We start from the raw sequence: 22,526 nt of genomic DNA, 5'->3' as shown, positions 1-22,526 counted from the left end.
GGGGTGAGGGTAGGGAAAGAATCGTGGAAGTGGAGAAATCGGCACGATGGCTTTGTGCGGGCTAGGGGGAGAGAGAAAGAAAGGAAAAAATAAAGAGGGGGGGCAGGGGGAGAGAGAAAGAAAGGCAGAAAGAAAGAGGAGGGCCAGGGGGAGAGAGAAAGAAAGGCAGAAAGAAAGAGGGGGACCAAGGGGAGAGAAAGAAAGGCAGAAATAAAGAGGGGGGCCAGGAGGAGAGAGAAAGAAAGGCAGAAATAAAGAGGGGAGCCAGGGGGAGAGAGAAAGAAGAAGGACCAGAAGAAGGACCAGAGACTCATGAAATCACCAGACAAAAAAGTAGGAAAAATGATTTTATTTTCAACTTAGTGATCAAAATGTGTCCGTTTTGAAAATTTATATCTGCTGTCTATATTTTGCACTATGGCCCCCTTTTACTAAACCGCAATAGAGTTTTTTAGCGCAGGGAGCCTATGAGCATCGAGAGCAGCGTGGGGCATTCAGCGCAGCTCCCTACGCTAAAAACCGCTATCGCAGTTTAGTAAAAAGGGAGGGGGAATATTTGTCTATTTTTGTATAGTTGTTACTGAGGTGACATTGCATAAAGTCATCTGCCTTGACCTCTTTGAAAACCCGCGGAATATAAATGATAATTAACATTTTCTCTGCGTACAGCGTGCTTTGTGTTTTTAAAATTTTATTGTTGGTAGATCATTTTGACTTGGCCACAAAGGTAAGGGGGAGGGAGGGAGGGGAACTGCTGAAAGACATCTAGTAATCCTTGCAGGCTTGACTGCAGGGAATTATTTTTGTAAAATCATGTTTTGTTATGTGACTGGCATTATTTAGACTTTAATTTCTATGAATGAATAGAATGAAAATGATATAAAATTACTTGCTTGTTTTTATGTGCGTGCGCTGAAGGAAAGTGGAGAGAGAGTGGGCTGAGGATGCTGAAGGGAAATGGGGAAGAGAGTGGGGAGAAGACGCTGATTTATAAATTGACAATTGTACAGAATATTGTTTCTTTTTATACTTTAATATAAACAATTCAAGGCTTGTGTGGATGGAATCAGGTGGTTTGCGGGGATGGGGACCGAACTTACGGGGATTAGTCCAATAAAATGGTATTTTTTTATTTCTCATTATTTGTTTTATTTTTATTTGTTAATTTATAAAGTGGTGATTGTTATGTATCAGTTTTTTCAAATTTACATCTACTGTCTTTATATTTTGCACTGTATTAGAGGACATGTGTTACTGTTTTTTGTGGTGTTGCATTGTATCCAGGGTCTGGTTTCTTGGCGGATCAGTTTAACTTTTGTCTACATATTTCTATTTTTAGTTTGTGATTATTCCATTTTGGGCAAGGGTGTATCTCTGTTCTGTGTGTTCTGAAAAAGACATAGTTTTCAGTTGGCATTGACTACAGGACCAATTGACTGTGCGGGATCTGGCTTGTTTAGTTTTACAATGTATGTGTTGGTGTTCTAGTGCTCACTGCAATGTTTAAGATGCAGCCTTTTCCTAGGTACACTCTTGTGGTGCGATTTGTAGATTGGTACTAAAAATCATATTTTTCATATAGATGGGGGGGGGGTGTCAAAAAATGATGGGCCCCGGGTGCCACATACCCTAGGTACGCCACTGCGTGGAGTTGCAGAATGTTATAACTCCTGCATCCTGCTTTCCTGGACTGTGGGGTTATTCTATATTTCAGTGGCTAGGAGACAAGGGAATTGGTTAGGAGGCAGTGTTTGGGGACCTATTGGCCTATATTTACCCACATGTAATGACTCTGTGATCCTGTCTCTGTGCATATCCAGTTTAATGTGATGTTGGAAGATCAATAAAGAGCTTAAACATTTCTCTGACCTTGTGGTCATTTGCAAAAGAAGGACCAGGGCCCATTGACATGCAGTAGTATAGTTCATTTTTGAGCCAGGTTTATACCATCCCTTGCAATACCATGAGAGTGTGACAGTTACACATTCTTCAGCAGGACATCCTGACCTCTATTTCCCTTCCACTCTGTCCATTATTTATTTATTTAGATGTCTATCCCGTCCTCCCATGAGCTCAGAATGGGTTAAAAAAGCACATACACAGTAGACACAAAATAGTCAGTTTGACATTCAAGGTACATTACAGTTTATGGACTTTCATGTGCATTACAGTCAGTTATATTAGACATTAACGGTACAGTGCAATTATATGGACATCCAGTTATATGGACAGAGGTTATCACACAGAGGAGCCATGGGCAGCCATAGAAAGACACACAGGACACCTATAAACCAATTCTGAACTTTTTAATATAAAACTTTTTTAAATAAAATATATTTTTTTAATATAAAATAACATTCCATTTTATATTTGGTTTAAAATATTTTTCTAAAACAAAATATATTTCTAAACAAATAAAATATAAAACATTATTTTAAAACAAATTAAAAATAGAAGGATGCCCCCCAAGAGCAGCTGGAGCTGCCTCAGGAGGGGATCTGACTACTGAAACTAGGGTCTTGCCCTTGGGATACAGCATGGCCTAGGGCAGGGATAAGCAATTCCTGTCCTCGAGAGCCAGAGCCAGGTCAGGTTTTCAGGATATCAACAATAAATATGCATGAGATAGATATGCATCTCAAGGAGGCAGTGCATGCAAATCCATCTCATACATATTCATGGTGGAGATCCTGAAAACCTGACCTGGCTCCGGCTCTCGAGGACTGGAATTGCCTACCCCTGACCTAGAGCACCAGAAAGGTTCCCTATGGCCTTCCAGTGCCAGTAATCTGTGGCAAATGACCTCCTGCATGATCCCCATTCTCTCCAATACATCCTGGATTCAAGGGCCAGGTACATTTGCAGTAGCAGTTGCACCTGTCCCTGGAAACATAAGAGCCTCAGCGCTGTGTGTTGCAGAGAGTTGGGAAGGATGCTGGAGGCAATGGCCTTCTGGACCATACATCATATTCCTCTCCTTAGGCTGGTCACACTGTTCCTAAGGGGTAAGAGGGGGAAAGGGGTTGAGTGGGGGCAAGGGCAGTGACTGGAGGGGTAGAAGCTAAAAGGGGTTGGGTAGGGGCAGCAGAGGCATTCGCCTCTTTCTCCTCCACAACCAACTCCTCTTCCATCTTTTCGGCCATATACATATGTTATTCCTCTTTCTCCTCTTCCTGCAGAGGCCAGCCTTTGCACCTGCTCCAGGGGGTACTTCCTGAGCTAGACAAGAGGGAAATATGGAAATAGGTTATAGTCAGGTAGCGTTAACTACTCTTTTGGCCATGACATACTGTTTTTTGTTCAAATATAAATGCATCCAGGTATATACAAAGGCACTTATCCAGGACACCACTATAGGCCACATTAAGGGGATAAAATAGAAAAATAAACTTTCTATAAGATACATTATCCCCTTTTTGTATATCAATCATTTCCTTTGGTGCTGACATTTACACCTAGTAGCTAGTATAGAGATGCATATGATGTGGCGAGCATCTATGAGATGGACTCATTTCTCACTGGCCTCGGCACAAAGTTCCTCCTGCATCCCCTGGAGGAATTCCTACTCCTGCCAGCACAAGAGACGTCCCCTTTTCCTCAAATCTTCTGTCTGTATAGTGAGAGAGATGGGAGGAGTAGAGAGGCAGGGGTAGGTTGAGTGCCAGGTGCATGGCATTATTCATATGAGCAGTAGGACATGACAACCCTACTTATGCCAGATCTCACAGGATAGTCCCCATAAAATTTTATTATAACATATGCTGCCCTCCTAGTGAAACAGTGATACTAGCAATATATTGCTGATGGAGTAACTTACTGGTGGTACATTAGTAGTTACAGGGGTAGCCTTCACATTGGGTGAGGGGGGGGGGGGTTCCACTCATAGGGACATAACAGTTGTCATAGTATGAGCAACTACAGGTCCATCAAGGCAGGTTACAAATATCTGGCAAGATCACAAGGAGTAAAACTGGTTTTCTGCTGCTTATCCTACTAGTGGATTTCACCAGTCCATCTTTGGTACATTTGTTTAGGAAATTATCCAAACCTTGTTTAAACCAAGCTAAGCTAACAGCTTATACCAAAGAGGATATACACAATATACAGGAAGCCGACAGGCTATCCGCAGGAAACTAAGACGGGAAACTGACAGGGTTGACGGTCAGTCTAGAAGAGTCTATGCAGTCAGATTGATAAGCTTAAAAATAATAAATCCCTGGGACCAGATGGCATCCATCCGAGGGTCATCAAGGAACTGAAAGGGGCTATATAGCTGAACTGCTCCAACTAATAGCCAATCTGTAGATCAAATCAGGAAGGATTCCAGAAGACTGGAAAGTGGCGACAGAGTGTGGGAGTAAATGGACAATACTCGGACTGGAAAAGTGTCACAAATGGAGTGCCGCAGGGTTCGATGCTTGGACCCGTGCTCTTCAACATATTTATAAACGACCTAGAAATTGGTACGACGAGCAAGGTGATTAAATTTGCAGACGATAAGAAGTTATTCAGAGTAGTGAAGACACAGAAAGATTGCGAAGACCTGCAACGTGACATAAACACGCTTGAAAAATGGGCGCGATATGGCAAATGAGGTTTAACGTGGATAAGTGTAAGTTGATGCATGTCAGTAACAAAAACCTTATACACAAATACTGGATGTCCGGTGCAGTACTCAGAGAGACCCCGCAGGAAAGAGACTTGAGAGTACTAGTCAACAAGTCAATGAAGGCGTCCGCGCAATGCGCGGCAGTGGCGTAAAGGGCGAACAGAATGCTGGGAATGATTAAGAAGGGGATCACAAACAGATCAGATAAGGTTATCATGCCGCTGTACTGGGCCATGGTACGCCCCCATCTGGAATACTGCGTCCTGCACTGGTCGGCGTACAAGAAGAAGGACACAGTACTACTTGAAAGGGCGCAGAGAAGAGCGACTAAAATGGTTAAGGGGCTGGAGGAATTGCTGTACAGTGAGAAATTAGAGAAACTGGACCTCTTCTCCCTTGAAAAGAGGCGAATGAGAGGGGACATGATCAAAACATTCAAGATAATGAAGGGAATAGACTTAGTAGATAAAGACAGGTTGTTCACCCTCTCCAAGGTAGAAAGAACGAGAGGGCACTCTCTAAAGTTAAAAGGGGATAGATTCCCTACAAACGTAAGGAAGTTCTTCTTCACCCCGAGAGTGGTAGAAAACTGGAATGCTCTTCCAGAGGCTGTTATAGGAGAAAACACCCTCCAGGGATTCAAGACAAAGTTAGACAAGTTCCTGCTGAACCAGAACGTACACAGGTAAGGCTAGACTCAGTTAGGGCACTGGTCTTTGATCTAAGGAGCGTCGTGTGAGTGGACTGCTGGGCACGATGGACCACTGTTCTGACCCAGCAGCGGCAATTCTTATGTTCTTTTGTTCTAATTGTCTAGCAACAGATTTCTGAGTTGAATTACATATTAACTGATACTATATTTTCTGTTCTTGATCATTAATTTATCTACTACTGTACCCCTTGAACTACATGTGTTTCACATCCCTTTCTCTTGTTACACCCTGATAGGATGCTCACAATAGCTTGTGGGTTGTAGATCTCCAGTTCCCAGAAAGCTGTTGTGTGAAAAATGGAAGAGAGGAGGCCATGCTGGAAAGCCAGCTGTGGGAGGTCCAGATGGGAATGGGTAGTAGAAGCCCCTTTAAATCTTGATAAATAACAGCTCTGAGGATTTCCTACTACTTTCCCTTAGAACTCTTTTAAGCAGATTGATGCTATACATGGAGGAGAGGAGAGAGAGTTGAGTTCTTGGGGAGGTACAAGAAAATTTGGTCTGGGATATTGGGATTTCTAGAGGAGACAGAGTTCAGCCTGGTTACCTAGGAGCTGTATCCTGTAATTACCGCCACCGCCCCGTCCCCGCAACCTCTGTCCCTGCCCCGTCCCCGCAACTACTATCCCCACAGCATCCATACAAGCCTCAGTACTGCAAAATATTTAGCTTATTCCTTCCTTATAAATCTAAGTTCTGGCTGCTGAACTAGAGAAAGAGATGTTCAGCTGGCAGGGCTTTGTTTATAAATTTTTATAAACACAACTAATATACTACTTTATTCTAAAGCAGGGGTGTCCAACCTTTTGGCTTCCATGGGCCACATTGGCCAAAAAAAATGTTTCTGGTGCCGCGCAAACGCTGCAGCAAGACAGAGGAGGGAGCCGGCAAGACAGTAAACACCAGGGGGCAGCAGAGGAAAACACTGCATCGCCCTTGACTGGGGCCGCACAAAATACTTCACGGGCCCACAGGTTGGACACCCCTATTCTAAAGTAAAATAAATAAATAGAAAAATTTTTTTCTACCTTTGTTGTCAGGTTTCTGCTTTTCTTATCTTCTCATTCAATTTCTTTCATCCACTGTCTGCCTTCTCTCTGTGTCTTCCATTTGCTCCAGTCTGTTACTGTGCCTTTCCCTTCACCCCCCCCCCAATTGGTCTGGCACCCATCTTCTTCCCTCTGCTCCCCCCATAGTCTGGCATCTCTATCTTCCCTTCCAGCGTCTTCTCTCCACTCTCTGTTCCACGTTTCCCTTCAGCGTCTTCTCCCCACTCTATCTTCCCCATTTCCTTTCAGCGTCTTCTCCCCCATTTCCCTTCAGTGTCTTCTCCCCCCTTTCCCTTCAGAATCTTCTCCCCACTATCAGTTTCCCATTTCCTTTCAGTATCTGTTCCTCCCCCACCTCCTTTCAGTATCTGTTCCTCCCCCACCTCCTTTCAGCGTCTGTTCCTTTCCCCCCACCACCATTTCCTCTCACCACCTCACCCCCTCGTGCAGCCTCCTCCCTCCTTCCTACCAATCTAAATCTATCTATCTCCCTCCCGCTTACCTTCACGGCGCCTTTTAAGATTGAGTAACTTCTTCAAAGCTGTCGGAGCCTGTGAGAAGTAGCATGCATCTCCAAATATCCCTGGTTTCACCTGGAATGGTGTGAGAGTGATTAAAAGACACAGAGGCCAAAAGGAAAGGAGGTATTCAGGTCACAGGTTGTGCTATTGTGAGGGTGTTATTAGAAAACAGTAGAGTAACTGGACAAGTGTTAAAGGTATGTGGTTGATATATAGCATACAGAAATGACTGTTTGGGAACCAGGAAGAAATAAGCTTGGTACAATGATTGATATGGCTTTTGAACTGACATGTGGTTTACTGGCTGGAAGGTAGGGGGGATGAATCAATAGTCCAAGGTTTGGGATCAAAAAGGGAAGGACACATTCTAGATCTATCCATGGGAGGGAGGGGCAGCAGAGTAGGTTTTTATTTATACTTTTATTTTGGGGAGTTTAATGTAATATGTTCCCATTACAGACCACTTGTTGACAGATAATGAAACATATTGGTGGCAGTAGACCAGGGGTGGGTTGCAATCCAGTTGGGTTTTTAGGATTTCCCCAATGAATATGTATGAGATCCATTTGCATACAATGGAGGCAGTGCATGCAAATAGATCTCATGCAAATTCATTGGTGAAATCCTGAAAACCTGACTGGATTGCAGCCCTCATTGCCCACCCCTGCATTAGACAGCCTCCAGAACTGTCATCTGGGTCCATGGCACCTAGCAGCACATAATGACATTGAAGCCCAGAAGGGGTATGTTATGGGCAGCACCAGACTTCAACTTTACTAAGTACTTCTGGATGCACTTCTACATGGACTTTAGACTCCATAAATGTGGGCATATAAAAACCTTCCCTACATTTACAGTGCCTAGAGTCCTTACTAGCCACACCTTTGTCAGTGGCACATGTCCACAGTTAACACACTGCAAGCACTAGTGTTCCAGGTGCCCAGTGTATCTGGCACCACTTACAGAATCCATCACAACATTTTTATATGTATTGTCTACTTTATTATAGACATGTATGGCGAGAGACAGGGAGTAAGAGCAACAGATAAGTGGCTGACTGGTAGAACTGATACCTCAACACCCTGAGTTTGTGAGATCAAATCCCAGTACTGCTCCTTGAGCAAGTGTTAATCTCAGTTGCAAGAAAAGTATCTGTAAACTACTTTATGTGATGACAAGAAGGTGCTACATTGATACCAGTAACATATACTTGCAACACAAGGAAAGGAGGCATATCTATTACACCTCATAAGTCTCTCCCAGGCTTTCCTGTATTGTAGGTATGTTCTCCTGTGATCTGGGAGGATAAAATTATGGTACTCTTTCCTGAGGAAGAGCCTGGAATAGTCAGTTGTAAAATATGGTTGCCTCCTTGCAACCATAATTGTAGAACACAATATCTCTGTGTCAAAACGCGCTTGTGTCATAGAACACCATAACACTTATAGCAAGCCATTAAACAGGCAATTCTACAAATGATGCCTAAATAAAGATTTTAGATGCACAAAAAATAAGTGATTTTGTAATAAATGCCTTATAATATAGATGCAGTTTAATTCCTAGAATGCCGCTCAGCGTAATTCTACAATGTGTATCTACGTTTTCCTGAATCGCACTCATCATTTCAAAACTTGATTATTGCAACGAGTTATACAAAGGCAGTGTTCTCCCCAGAATTTTTTCCAGCTGGGTGGCATGAAAAAGTAGCCGGATGGGGCGGGACAGGGAAATTTGGTGATTAGAATAGGGTCATTAAATCCAGTGGCGTACCTAGTATATATGACAGCCATTTTTAACAACCCCCTCCTCTATATAAAAAAGTTATTTTTAGCCACACAAGGATGTACCAGAAAAAGGAAGCATTTTAAACACTGCAGTGAGTACTAGAACACCAACACACGCATTGTAAAACTAAACAAACCAAATCCTGCACAGTCGATGCTAATAGAAAACCATGTCTTTTTCATACAAACAGAACACAGAAAGACACTCTCGCCCAATATAGAATAATCACAAACTAAAAATAGAAATATGTAGACAAAAGTTAAACTAATGCAACACCACAGAAACAGTGACACATGTCCCCTAATACTGTGCAAAATATAAAGACAGTAGATGTAAATTTGAAAAAACTGATACATAATAATCACCACTTCAAAAATTAACAAATAGAAATAAAACAAATAACGAGAAATAAGAAAATACCATTTTATTGAACTAATCCATTTTTCAATTAGCTTTCAAAGGCCAAATCTTTCTTCAAGACAGTACAGTATACCGCTGTTATGGTATCCTGTCCTGACCTGAGGAAAGGGGTTTAGTCCAAAAGAAATTGTCTTATTTCCATTTCCTATTTATAAAGCAACAACAACAAAATTATTTCTACCTTTTGTAGTTTCTGCTTTAATTATCTTCTCTTCGCTCTTTTCTTTCTATACGTTTGTCCTCTTTCCCTTCCATGCAACATCTGCCCTCTATTTTTGCCCCTTCCACCCAGCCTCTGCTCTCTCTCTACCCCTTCGATCTATTGTCCACCCTCTCTCTCTCTCTGCCCCTTCCATCCACTGTCCACCCTCTATCTGCCCCTTTCATCCACTGTCCACCCTCAATCTGCCCTTTCCATCCAGTGTCCGCTCTCTCTTCCATATGGCATGTTCCCTCTTTTTATGTCCTTTCAATAAACTCCAGCAGCCTCGGTGCCTCTGCTAGGCCATCCCGCCTCTGAGGAAGAAGGAAATTGCATCATCGGAGGTGGGGGCGGCCTAGCAAAATCCCCGAGGCTGTAGAAGGGAATTGACTCAATAAAGCTACGGCAGCAGTCAGGCAAATTACAATAAGGAGAGAGCGGTGCTGCTGCTAGTCCATGCTAGTGTTACGGGGAGGGTTTGAAAAATCGCCTGGTTTTTTCTTCTTTATTTACTTGATGGGCCATTGGTCTGACCCAATAAGACTATTTTTATGTTCTTATGTAAGTCCATTCTGAAAGACCTCCCTGCTCATCTGGTGGTCATTTCCTAGGCACATCATGTATTGGAGATTCAAGCTCTGTCTTGCAAAGATCTTACTGTATATTTCCTAACTAAAACTGCCACTCCTCCATGTCTACCAGTAGATGAAGAATAAGACTTGGCCTACCCAGTTGCGCTTTAATTTAAGATGAGCACAATCAAATAATCTTCTGTTTTTCTTGCAGACATGCTATATCGCCCTTATGCCACTTTAGGGCAACCAATATCTTGGATCTCTTAATTGGAGAAGTTATGCCTCCCACTTTCCAAGATAGAACACAATTCGCAACACTTTAGTTGTATTCTTTAAATGTGGTAAATTTCTCTCCCTCATCACCCTAAGAGCCCAGCCTTCCCCTGGGGTCTGTGCACATCTAAGAAGGAGCAGGGTCCCATAGTTCTGAGATATTACAGGACCACTCTTTTGTACCAAACCATGAACCACAGCAGCAGCACATACCAAATCCATAAATATCCAACAAGATATCGGTTGCACTCTTAAGTCTCCATATATTTCCCATATACACCCCCTTCCCAACCTATAAACAAAAACACCCTACTTGCATTACTTTTTTAACACTCCCTTCTCCCCCTTTCCTCTCAATCCTCAAAGCTCAGTTGAAGTCTGATTAAAGCGGTCCTCTACACTACATCCCGTTTATCAGAAGACAGGGTCATAACTAATGCCATGGGTCCCCACATCCCAGCATACCTAAGCAAGTGTAATCTATTGACTTATGATAAATTCAGAAAACTATTAATAAAACAAACACCAAGAAACCTTTTGCGGTCCGGATGTTTACCAGTCTACAGGGTGTCCCTTATGCAAGATGGTCGCACAACAAGGAGTGGCCTACTCCAACAAGCCATAAGCCAACCAGCATGTCTGCTCATCTCTGTTGGTTGATATAATTGATGGCCTTTTAGCTGACTCTACCTTATTAAGATTTCCAGGAACCCTTGAGGAAAATCTTTAGAATGAAAGGGTAGATCAGCATGAACTGAACATTTTTGTCAAGTGGGTGGAATTGCTATCTTTTCTCTTGCAGTGCTATTGAGCAGTCTTGAAAAATACGTATGGGAGTGCCTTCATAGGTTAAAAGTCGTTTCTTTCAGTGTATCCAGAGAATCTACAGCTTGTGGATGTAATTCCTGCCTTAGCCCGTAGCACTACGGGCTAAGGCGGGAAATATCCAAGCCGGTGAGAGGTGGGGTTATTTGGGGTTTTTTTTCAGATGTTGAGCAGGAGCGGCAGCACCAGAATTCGTGATAGATGATAGCCGGGCGGTCATCTAAATTAGCTGGGCGGAGCGCCTGGCTAAAAGGCCCTAGGGAGAACACTGCAAAGGTATTATACAAAAGGAAATCAGGTAATTGCAAATCATACAGAACTACTCTTTAACGGGTGCTAGAATAGATGTGTGTGTTTGTCTTTCTTTCTTTTTGTCTCTCTCTTTCCTCGGCTGTCCACCACCGCCCCTTCCCTGCTCCCCCTGTCCAGCAACAGCCCTTCTCCCTTCATTTTACCTCCCCCTGTCCAGCAGCACCTCTTCCCTGCTCCCCCTTGTCCAGCAGTAGGCCTTCTCCCTTCCTTTTACCTCCCCCCCTGTCCAGCAGCACCCCTTACCTGCTCCCCGTTGCAGGTCATGGTCATCGGTCAAAGGTCACGGGGGTGAGAAGAGGCGACCCGCTAGCAGCAGCGCAGGAGTCAAACTGCCACCGCTGCTCAAATCACCACAAGCCGCCCCACGCGCCTGAAATTGAATTTGGCTTGGAGGCAGAAATCACAGCGGCAGGGATCACGCCATTTCAACTGCGCATGCGCTGGTAAGGGTTTTATTATAAAGGATACAACAATCAAAATAATAGCAAAAGCAAGAAAATTTGACCACGTGACCCCGTTACTGATTAAGGCACATTGCTTCCCGACAACACATCGAATTACATATAAAATACTTTTAGCTTTCAAAACTCATATTTCAAACCACCCTGAATTCATAGATAGATCACTCAGTCCTAACTCTCAGAGCCACGTATCCAGATTTTATGGGCCTAAAATCTGGTAATCCTAAAACAATGAGAATGATTCTTTTAGCTATTTGAAGACCTAGGGTGTGTAGACTGCACTTTTGGCTTGTGTTTTCCTGTTTGCTTTCTGCACCTGCTGTAGTGAAGGAGGCACTCAGACCTTCTGGCACCATATCCTGCCAGAGTATTGGAGTTGTTTCTGGTAATTTCTAGAAGGTGAACTAAGAAGCAGGGAAGGGTTTGGACCTTTTGAAGGGGAGTATCTAGTGGCAGTAGTAGGGGTGTACCCATGGGGTCCTGGGTCCCCTACTTTGGGCTCAGGCCCCCTCCAGAACCTCAACACTCCTTTTTACCTTTACTGGTGCAAATGCCAGATCCCACCAACCAAATTATTACATTGCTTCTGCTCTCTGCTGTTTCTTTACAGTTTCAAGTTTATTAAAAAGTTTGTTATACCGCTTATACAAATTTCTAGGCAGTGTACAGCAATAATAAAAAGAAGGGAATCTTTAAAAATAACAAAAAAATGTAGTATTAATATATTAAAAGCAAGACAGTGTTAAAAAAAACAAACCATTGACTGAGACTAAGAGGTTAACTACACACAAATAGGGAAAAGGGAAGAACTACAATATTTAAAATAAAGCACACTTAAGGGCAAAAACAGTGGGTAGGGAGAGAGACTGCCATTAGTTTAGTCCTGAAAAGGACAGTTTTATCCGAAAGCATCCTCAAATAAGAAGGTTTTGAGTTTTGCTTTAAATTGCTTTAGAGAGGATTCCATCCGCAAATGGAGAGGCAATGAGTTCCATAAAGTAGGAGCAGTCACAGCAAAATTATTAGATCTCAAAGTTGATCAATTTGAGAGATGGTACAATTAAAAGATTCTGTGATGTGGAACGAAGAGATTTAGCAGGGTGATAGGGAATAAGAAGTTGGTCAATAAATACTGGTTGATTGAACGAACGAGTAGTAAAAGTTAATAAGATTTTATAGCTAATTCGGTGTTCAACCGGTAACCAGTGAGCATCGATTAAGGGGGGTGAAACATGATCATATTTCCTAGCACCATAAATGATTTTAATAGCAGAGTTTTGTATTATCTGGAGACGTCTTATTTCCTTTTTGGTAATGCCCTTATAGAGGGAGTTACAGTAATCTATACAAGAGATGACTAAGGAATGAATTAGCATATTAAAGGACGATAGATCTAACAGTTTGGAAAGAGAACGAATCATTCTGAGATGGTGGAAACATTTCTGGACCACCGTACTGATGTGATTATGGTAAGAGAATTTAGAGTCAAAGGTAACTCCTAAAAGTTTCAAGGCGGCCTGGAGAGTTAGCCCCTCTTTAAAAGGGAAAATCATAAGTTTGGATTTATTAATGTTGAGTGATAACATATTAGCATCAAGCCATAATTTAATTTTTTTGAGTTTTAGATTGATGGAGGCAATTTCCCCAATGTTGTTCAAGTCAATAGGGTGTATTAGTTGTACATCGTCGGCGTATGCGAAGGTGGTGAAGCCAATAGATTGGCCCACCGTCAAAAGAGGAGACAAAAAGATATTGAAAAGAAGTGGAGACAGAATAGATCATTGAGGAAGTCTGTATCTAGTGAAGGAAGGTTCAGAGGAAGAATTGTTAAAGATAACCTTGGATGATCTGTTTGAGAAATAAGAGGTAAACCATTCCATGACTTGGTCTGTTATTCCTATTTCATGGAGACGGAAAAGCAATAAGCTGTGATCGATAGTGTCGAAAGCAGAAGAGAGGTCTAGCGAGAGATAAGCAAGACTGATTGGTGGTGATCCAGATGGTAAAGTATTTTTGTAGTTAAACCCAACAAGGAAAGTTCTGTGGAATGTTGAGGGCGAAAACCGGTTTGATTAGGGTGTAAGACATTTGTTTTTTCAATAAAGTCCGAGAGTTGATGAAACACAATTTTTTCAGTAAGCTTGGCTATGAATGGAATATTAGCTATTGGGCGATAATTGGACAGTTCCTGGGTATTAGATTTGTGATCCTTGACAGTTGGGAAAATGATTGTTTGTTTCAAAGTTTTAGGTATGTGACCTGAGGATAGGCTAGAATTAACTAGATCTTTAACATATGGACCGAAAAAAGAAAAGAAAAATTCAGGAGAAAAGGAGGAATAACTTCAGAAGTAGTTCCTTTTATATTAAGAGAGTTAAGACATCTTTGGATTTCCTGTAAGGTCGGAAGAATGAAACTAGAAAATTTAGAGAAAGACAAATTAGAAGTTGCGGAGTCGATAAGATCTGTGACACAGCTAAAGTTTGATGATTGAGTGAAATTCGCCCGAATTCTTTGTACTTTGTCTGCAAAGTATGTCGTAAGAGCTTGTTCCGACAGTGTTTGAGTGGTTTTGTTAGTTTCCTTTTTCTTTGATGTTAGAGATTTGACTATAGCAAAAAGTGCAGAAGTATTTTTTGCTTTATTAATTAGCTTGGAATAATATTCTTTTTTTGCTTTATTGATTTCGATCTTATAGTAGGCTACGTGTTCCTTAAACTTATTAAGATTGATGGAAGTTTTATTTCGTCTCCATTTGCGTTCAAGGGAGCTTAGTTGTTTTTTAATAAGATTCAGACTAGCTGAATACCAAGGGTTTTTCAATGTTCGCGGGTAAAGTGTAAAGGTAGTTATAGGAGCAAGAGAGTCTAAAAGCTTAGTAATGGCAAAATTCCATTCTGAAATTTTATCGTCAATAGAAAGACAGGACAGTTTATCTAGGGTGAGAGCAAAGTTAGACGTGATGGAACCAGCGTCCAGTTTATTATAGTTTCTAGAAACAATTATTTTAGGCTTTAGTTTTGAAGTGCAATCTAAAGTTTGTTGTTAAAAAGAAACTAAGAAGTGGTCGGACCAAGGAACTTGTAGAGTCGGAAAGACTTGGAAAGATCTAAAGGAAGATGCTTGGACAAGAACCATGTCCAGAGTGTGTCCTGCAACATGTGTAGAGTTATTTAATAGTGGGCAGAGATCAAGATCTCTTAAAAAGGTGAGAATTTCAGAAGTAGAAGGGTTCTGAGTATACCAGGATTTCTCATACTGAAAGCATGCGCATGAAATCCTGGCATGCTTGTAGCAGAAAAGAAGCAGAGGGGAGTGGCAGCACTGTAATAATTTGGCTGGTGGGGTGTCTGAATGGGGTAGAGAGCAGAATACATTGTTCCCCCAGTCCACCCCTGGGTTTCCCCTAAATTGCAGGGCTGGTTACACTACTGGGCTGTAGTGTACTGCCACCAGACCTTTGTCTTTGAAATCTCTCCTACCATTGACCATACCTGATGAGGGAGAGCCCCATTTCTGCCATGCCTACTTCTGACTTGTGAGAGGGAACAGAATCATCCAGTCTATACCCAAACAGCTAGACACTCTTGGCATTTGCAAAATGCAAGGATTTAGGAAATGAGGCAAGTGACAGAACTAAAATGACTTCTGGCTTGTTTTAGTGAAGAGGTTTGGGGATCTCTTTCATTCCCCTATGGTCCTCCAAGGAAAGAGGGAAGGAGGATCTCAGGGGTAGGTCAGCTTTGCCATCCAGGCAGCCTGTATACCATGTCCATAGGACACTACATCTGGGGAAGAGTGGAGAAAAGGATTGAAAAAATGAAAATATATGTACTGTACCACAGCTAGAAATTATGGGGCTCATAATTGAAACAGAAATATGTCTAAAAACCCACCCAAAAAGACAGATTGTCCAATTGCCAATAATCAAAATGGGGTTTTAGACGTATCCAGAGACTTTTTAGGCCTTTGAATCCCGCTGTGCGCCCAGGGCAGAAAGGGGCATTTTTGGAGGAGTGGTTAGGGCGGGATGTGGGCCAACCTAGACTTAATCGTACTGCAGGGATAATCGAAAGTTTGACGAGACTGCTTAGACGGAACTTATATGTTGTGACTTAGGCGATCTAAAAACAGGTCTAAGTGCCCCAAAGGAATCCAAAGTAACCAGATAACCACTGTAGACACAAAGTACAGACCCCCACATACTCCCCCGGTGATCACTGACTCCCCTACCACCACCGCCATAAAATTGGAATAAAAACGTTCATACTTGCCTTCAGAACATCAGAATCTGGCATAGGAAAGCCTAGTAGAGCTGCAAAGAAGTGGTTTAAGTAGTCTGGGGGGTGAGAGGAGGACCCAGGCCTATAAGCCACTTTAACCACTACATTCATGGTGGAAAATGTGAGTCCACCAAATTCCCCCCCAAAAGACTACTGTACTGCCCTATAGGTAGCACCTGTAGCCATAAGGGCTATTGGGGTTGTAGACAGGTGGGTTTAGTAGGGTTTGGGGGGTGTTTTAGGGGGCTCACCATGGCCTGCAAGGGAGTGGTGGTGAACTATATGTGGCATCATTTTTGTGAAGTTCACAGCAGTGCCCTGTAAGGTGCCCCACTACTCTGTTGCTATGTCTGAGTAAACACTTAGATCTATCACAATGGGATCAAGTCCATTTAATCGCAAGTTCAACTGTATCAAAGGACTTGTGTTAGATTATCCACAATGTTAGTTACTGTGCTCTCAGATGCCTGCACTGGTGAATCATCCAAGATATCTACCCAGCTAATGCAGGAGAAAGGTATCTTTCATCGAGCTCAGTATAGTAATAGACTTCTTGAATTACTACTATTATGTGCAAGTCTATGTTCATACAAAGTGCTATCGTGCAAAATAATAAATAACAAAGTGAAAAAATTCCAAAAACCAGCACTTATCTTCAAGTATTCCAAGCGCTGGTAACTCTGTTGTGGCAATGTGAAATTCAAATTGCCCAATGGGACCCGTTTCACCACATTAGGGCTTCATCAGGGGTCTACATTGCCGCTACAAGAGATTAACAAAATAATATGTTATAAGATGGAACATTATCGAAGATAATACTAAAAATATTCAAGAGAGTATTCACTGTGCAGCTACGTTCCATTAAAGAAACAAAAATGGCGCTGACAGCCGACAAATGCCAGTGCATGCGCTTAAAAGAGCTATTCAATTACATCTAAAAGACGTGTTGCATGTTACATATACGTACTTAAACACTATAGTTAAATATAATCAAATGAACTATTGAAATATCAATCCCCATGTTGGAAAAGGAACTGTTAGAAAAAAGGACTCTAATCAATGATCGTATTTAAGCCCCTTGGTTTTACAGTGCCTAATTTAAATATCCAGCGTGTCTCTCATTGGAGTAAACTTCTTTTTCTATCTCCTCCACGAATATTAAACATCTCTTTGTCAATACAAAAAATCTTAATTCTTCAAATCTGTGTGGTGTTTGTGTGCAGTGTTCTACTAACGGAGCATTCAATTTTTTGTGCTTCAGATTGGATTTATGTTCCGTCATCCTTGTTCTAAATTATCTTGTTGACATCCCTACATAAAACTTCTTGCAGGGACAACAGATGACATAAATGATATGATCCGATGTACAAGTTAAAAATTGTTTTTTAGGGTATGTTTTACCATCTAGTGGGTTCGTAAATTCTTTTGAGACACTGTAATTGCACAGATGTTACATCTGCCATACTTGAAGAATCCTGATGGTAAAAGATTCTTATTAGTAAAATTATTTATGATACTTGATGTTGGAGATAAAATTTCTTTTAAATTTCTCTCCCTAGAAAATGCATATTTTCAAAAATAGGATTAGTCTTGACAATTCTCCAATTACTATTTAGAATAGTTGCTAAATTGCTGCCCTGAGTAGAATATTTTAAAACGCAGGTCATTGTGTTTTCACCTTGCTTATCCTTTTCTTTCATTTTTTCTTGTAGTAACCATTCCATCATTTTTCTGGTGTCTCCCACGTACAAATTTGTTCTAGGTGTTTGGGACTTGGACAATATTTTGGACGAGAATATAGTATAAAGATAGACATACTAGGGGTCTGGACAATCAAACAGCTGGGCGTAAAAGTAAATGATTGTCGAAAAAATTTTGGGATGTATTTTTTGAGAATGAACTTTGGACGTTGCTAACTTTGGGTGACTAGCACCCTATGTCCAAAATGGACTTAGACATTTCTTTTGATTTGAGATCACCAACTACTAAGTAAATAACATCTATTGAACTGCAATTACCATCAGTGGCATGGAATGCTGCTACTATTTGGGTTTTTGCCAGGTACTTGTGACTTGGATTAGCCTCCATGCAGATAGGATACTGGGCTAGAAGAACCATTGGTCTGACCCAGTAAGGCTATGCTTGTGTTCTTATTAGAGAATGACATTGTGACTGTTACCCACCGAAATGAGGAAAAAAACCTGGTTACCATGGGTATGGAGATAAGGCCATTCACCGCCCCGTGTGTGTTGCCTTACTTATCACCACTCTCAATCGCGTGGTCCAGCAGCCCCCTATCTCCTTCCCCCCGATCGCTGCGGGTCTGGGCATCTCCCTCCCTTCCCTTCACTTTCGCTGGCAATTTTCAGTTTTCTGTCTCCGAGTGGCACAAGCCTTTAAACAAGTCGTGTGCAGCTACCTGAAACTTCTCCTCTGATGCAAACAGAAACAGGAAGTTGTGTCAGAGGAGAAGTTTCAGTGCAGCCACATGCGACTTGTATAAAGGCTCGGGCCACTCAAAGACTGAAAAATGAAAATTGCCAGCAAAGATGAGGGGAAGATGCACAGACCATGGCGATTGGGAGGGAGGGAGAGGGCTGCTGAACCATGCAAAGGGTACTGAAGGGAAGTGGAGAGAGAGGGGGAGGGGAGAAAGGAACAGACGCTGAAGGGAAATGGGGAGGAGAGAGTGGGGAGCAGACGCTGCATGGAAATGGATAGGAGAGAGAGGGGAGAAGATGCTGAAGGAAAGTGGGGAGGGGAGAGAGAGAGAGGAACACATACTGGGAAGGAGGGGATAAAGAAAAAAGGGTACATGCTGGATTGGGGTTACAGATAACAGATCTGAGGGGAAGAAAGGAGGAGAGAGATGCTAAAAACCATCTGGAGGAGGGAAGAAAAGATGGAAGGGAAGAAGACAGAGATGCCAGACTAGGGGGGGGAAGGAATAAGATGGGTGCCAGACCAATGGGGGGGGGGGTGGAAGGAGAGATAGAAGGGAGAGGTACAATTTCTGGTAGAAGCATAGAAATAGAGCAGATTCCATATTGAAGAGGCAGAGAGAAGGCAGATAGTGGATAGAAGGAATAGAATGATGATAAGATGAAGAAAGCAGACACCAGACAACAAAGGTAGAAAAAAATTATATTTCTTTTCTTTTTCTTTTTTTTTTTGCTTTAGGATAAAGTAGTATATTAGTTATGTTAAGAACTTAAGAACATAAGCATTGCCTCTGCCGAGTCAGACCATAGGTCCATCATGCCCAGCAGTCCGCTCCCGCGGTGGCCCTCGACGACAATGACCTGTAGTGATCTATTACTCAAGGGCGTTTTGTATTGTATAGTAACCCTCTAATTATACCCCTGGATCCCCTTTCCCTTCAGGAACTCGTCCAATCCCTTTTTGAAACCCAAAATCGTACTCTGCTCAACCACCTCCTCTGGAAGCGCATTCCAGGTGTCCACCACCCTCTGGGTGAAGAAGAACTTCCTAGCATTTGTTCTAAACCTATCTCCCCTCAATTTTTTTGAGTGCCCTCTAGTTTTTGTTGCCCCCGCCAGTCCCTGTTTCCAAGTCATTAATAAATATATTGAATAGCAGTGGTCCCAGCACTGACCCTTGTGGGACGCCACTTGTGACCCCTTTCCAGTCAGAATAGTGCCCCTTTATTCCTACCCTCTGTTTCCTGTTTGCCAGCCTGTTTCTGATCCATCTGTGTATTTCCCCTTCCACCCCGTGGTTCCACAGTTTCTTTAGAAGGCGCTCATGGAGGTCACGTGGTGTCATGAACGAGTGAGGACGTCTCCTCGTTTGCTCCGGGGCTGCCCTGCACATACCCGACCATATAGAGACATTTTTCCTGACGGCCACCGCGATTTCAGTATACTTTGAGTACCTTACCTGCATGGACAGATATTTGACGAGATCTCATGATTCCATGCAGGCAAAAACAGCCCGGAAAGAGCGCGAACGAGTGCGGCCGACTGAACCTAAAATGGCGACGAGCCCCGCAGCGGCGGTCTCCCATCTCATGGAGACCGCGCTGAGTGATATAAAAGAAGCGTTAGCGCAAGTGCTGGGGCCTCAAATGGAAACTCTGACTGCCCAAATATCTAATATTGAGACGCTACTTGCTGCTGCCGCGACCCGCACGGCTGAATTGGAACAGCGGGTGTCTGACCTGGAGGATGCTTCTACGACTTGTGCCACAGATGTTGGTGCGCTACAGGAGCAGCTGCGAGCCCAGTCTGACAAACTAGACGACCTAGAGAATCGTTTGCGACGCTCTAATCTGCGTCTGATGGGTGTTCCTGAGACGATCGCTGAGCGTCTATTATTGGAAATCTTGGAGAGATGGCTGCAGGATGAATTTACTTTTTCGCCCTCTATGGGGCCTCTGCGCCTGGAATGGGCGCATCGCTTGGGCCCCAGGCCTGGATTAGAAACGCGCCCACGGGTGGTAATTTTGAAGCTTCTGAACTTTCAGCACAAGGTGGCTCTATTACAACAATATCGAGCTAAGAAGGAAGGCTTGAAATATGATGGACACTCGATTCGCATGAGTCAGGACTTCTCTGTGGCGTTACAGGAGAAAAGACGACCCTATTATGCTCTTTGTGCACAGCTTTCTGACTTAAAACAACACTTTCAATTTAATTATCCGGCCATTTTAAGGATTTATTGTAATGGAATCTGGAAAACCTTTCCATCACATGAGACAGCCGCGGATTACATCAAGCAGCTTGGTAGCTCTGGTTCAGGGGCGGAATGATTGCTGGGACCAAGCTCTGTCCAGAGGATCGCTAATGGTTCTACGATGTTTATATTGATTGTCTCATGAAACATTGCCTTTTAATTTCAAGAGGGACTTGTTGTTTAGTTGGCAGGGTAGCCCTGGGAGAGATATCTTTCGTGACCTATACTTCTCCCACAAGATGGGGGTTTTTGGGATTGTTGGGGGGTTTTGGGAGGGGGAAGATTTTTGGGCAGCAGCGGCGGTATTGCCTTGGTGTATTGTGTGTGGTTTTGTGGTTCTTATGGGGTTTTCTTTTCTAGAAATGGTTGATTGGCTTGCCTGGAGTGTGAATGCGGAGTCTTGGGGCGAGGCTGGGCGCCCTGGGACTTTTACTTTTGGAGGGATTACTTGCTTTCACTTTTATGGTGGGTTTACTCCTGGGTGATAAGACGATAAGTATAATATCTTGGAATGTATCGGGAATTACATCCCCTATTAAACGCACAAAAATACTATCACCGCATCCCATACCCCTAAGTCCATTTCTTTCCGCAAGAAAATCTCAAGTGATCAGTTCTGGTCCAAATTTCTCGACAATCTCTCATCCAAGCCTAAGCCTCCAGATTCTGCAACCAACTGGCACAAATGGATTACTCTCTCAGAATCCACCTACCACTCTCTTGCCCTGCCCTCCACCAAAACCGTCACCTACTCCCGTAAGGCCCCCTGGTACCTCCCTCACCACAGGGTACTAAAACAAAAATGTCGATCCCTGGAACGCATCTGGAAAAAATCTAAATCCCCCACAGACAAACAAATCTGGAGAGTCAACATTAAATTTTACAACAACGCACTCAAAAGTGCTAGGAAAAACTTTTATGGGGACAAGATCTCCAGATCAAACAACCAGAACATCATGCTGTTCAATATATGGCGCTCCCTAATCCCCAACACCAACCCTTCCTTACTCTCCTCCTCCCCATCAGCCGACCTATTAGCAAACTTCTTCAATGGTAAGGTCACCACCTTAAGAAGCTCCTTCCCTCCTGCAGTCTCCTACAATTCTCTAGTGTTCGCCACCCCCAAACCTACTCCAAATGTCATCACCCCTGTCCCAGTCAACAGATCCTGGACTGCCTTTGAGCAAGTATCCGAATCGCAAGTCCTCAAGCTCTGCCAGAAATTGAAATCCTGTAACTGCACCTTGGATCCATTTCCATCCTATCTATTTGAGAAAATACCCACACAGGCCATCTCATCACTCACCAAACTCATAAACTCTGCTCTACTATCGGGCCTCTTCTCACCTGAAATGGGAAACATCGCATTGACCCCCCTACTGAAGAAAGCTGACCTAGATCCCTCCATCCCATCCAATTATCGCCCTATAGCGAACATCCCGCTCCTAACCAAAATGCTTGAATCTATTGTCTCCTCCCAACTCTCAGCCTACCTGGAAAGATTCTCTATCCTCCTACCCTATCAATACGGCTTCAGACCTAACTTCAGTACTGAAACCCTCCTGGCCTCCCTAACCTCGAAGATCCAACAACTCCACTCTCACAAAAAATTTGCCGTTCTACTCCAATTCGACCTCTCTGCAGCCTTCGACGTTGTCCATCATGACATTCTAATCTTCCTACTCTCCGAGATAGGCATCAGCTCCACGGTCCTTGACTGGTTCTCGAACTTCTTACGTTCTCGCTCTTACATCGTCACCAAGAATGGTACCTCATCCTCCCCGTGGAAACCGACATGTGGAGT

The 22,526-nt window shown here is 43.0% G+C and overlaps 1 protein-coding gene across 1 annotated transcript in view; it reads left to right on the top strand.

The window, feature by feature from the left end:
• The window catches only part of TBC1D2 (TBC1 domain family member 2), a 523,004-nt gene that overhangs the window by 273,735 nt on the left and 226,743 nt on the right, over positions 1–22,526 (top strand). The gene's annotated exons all lie outside the window — the stretch shown is intronic.

The sequence above is a fragment of the Geotrypetes seraphini genome, chromosome 1 (genome assembly GCF_902459505.1).
Source record: "Geotrypetes seraphini chromosome 1, aGeoSer1.1, whole genome shotgun sequence".
NCBI classification, from domain to species: domain Eukaryota; kingdom Metazoa; phylum Chordata; class Amphibia; order Gymnophiona; family Dermophiidae; genus Geotrypetes; species Geotrypetes seraphini.
The sequence above is the reverse complement of the archived record's forward strand: the minus strand, read 5'-3'. Positions and strand labels throughout refer to the sequence as shown.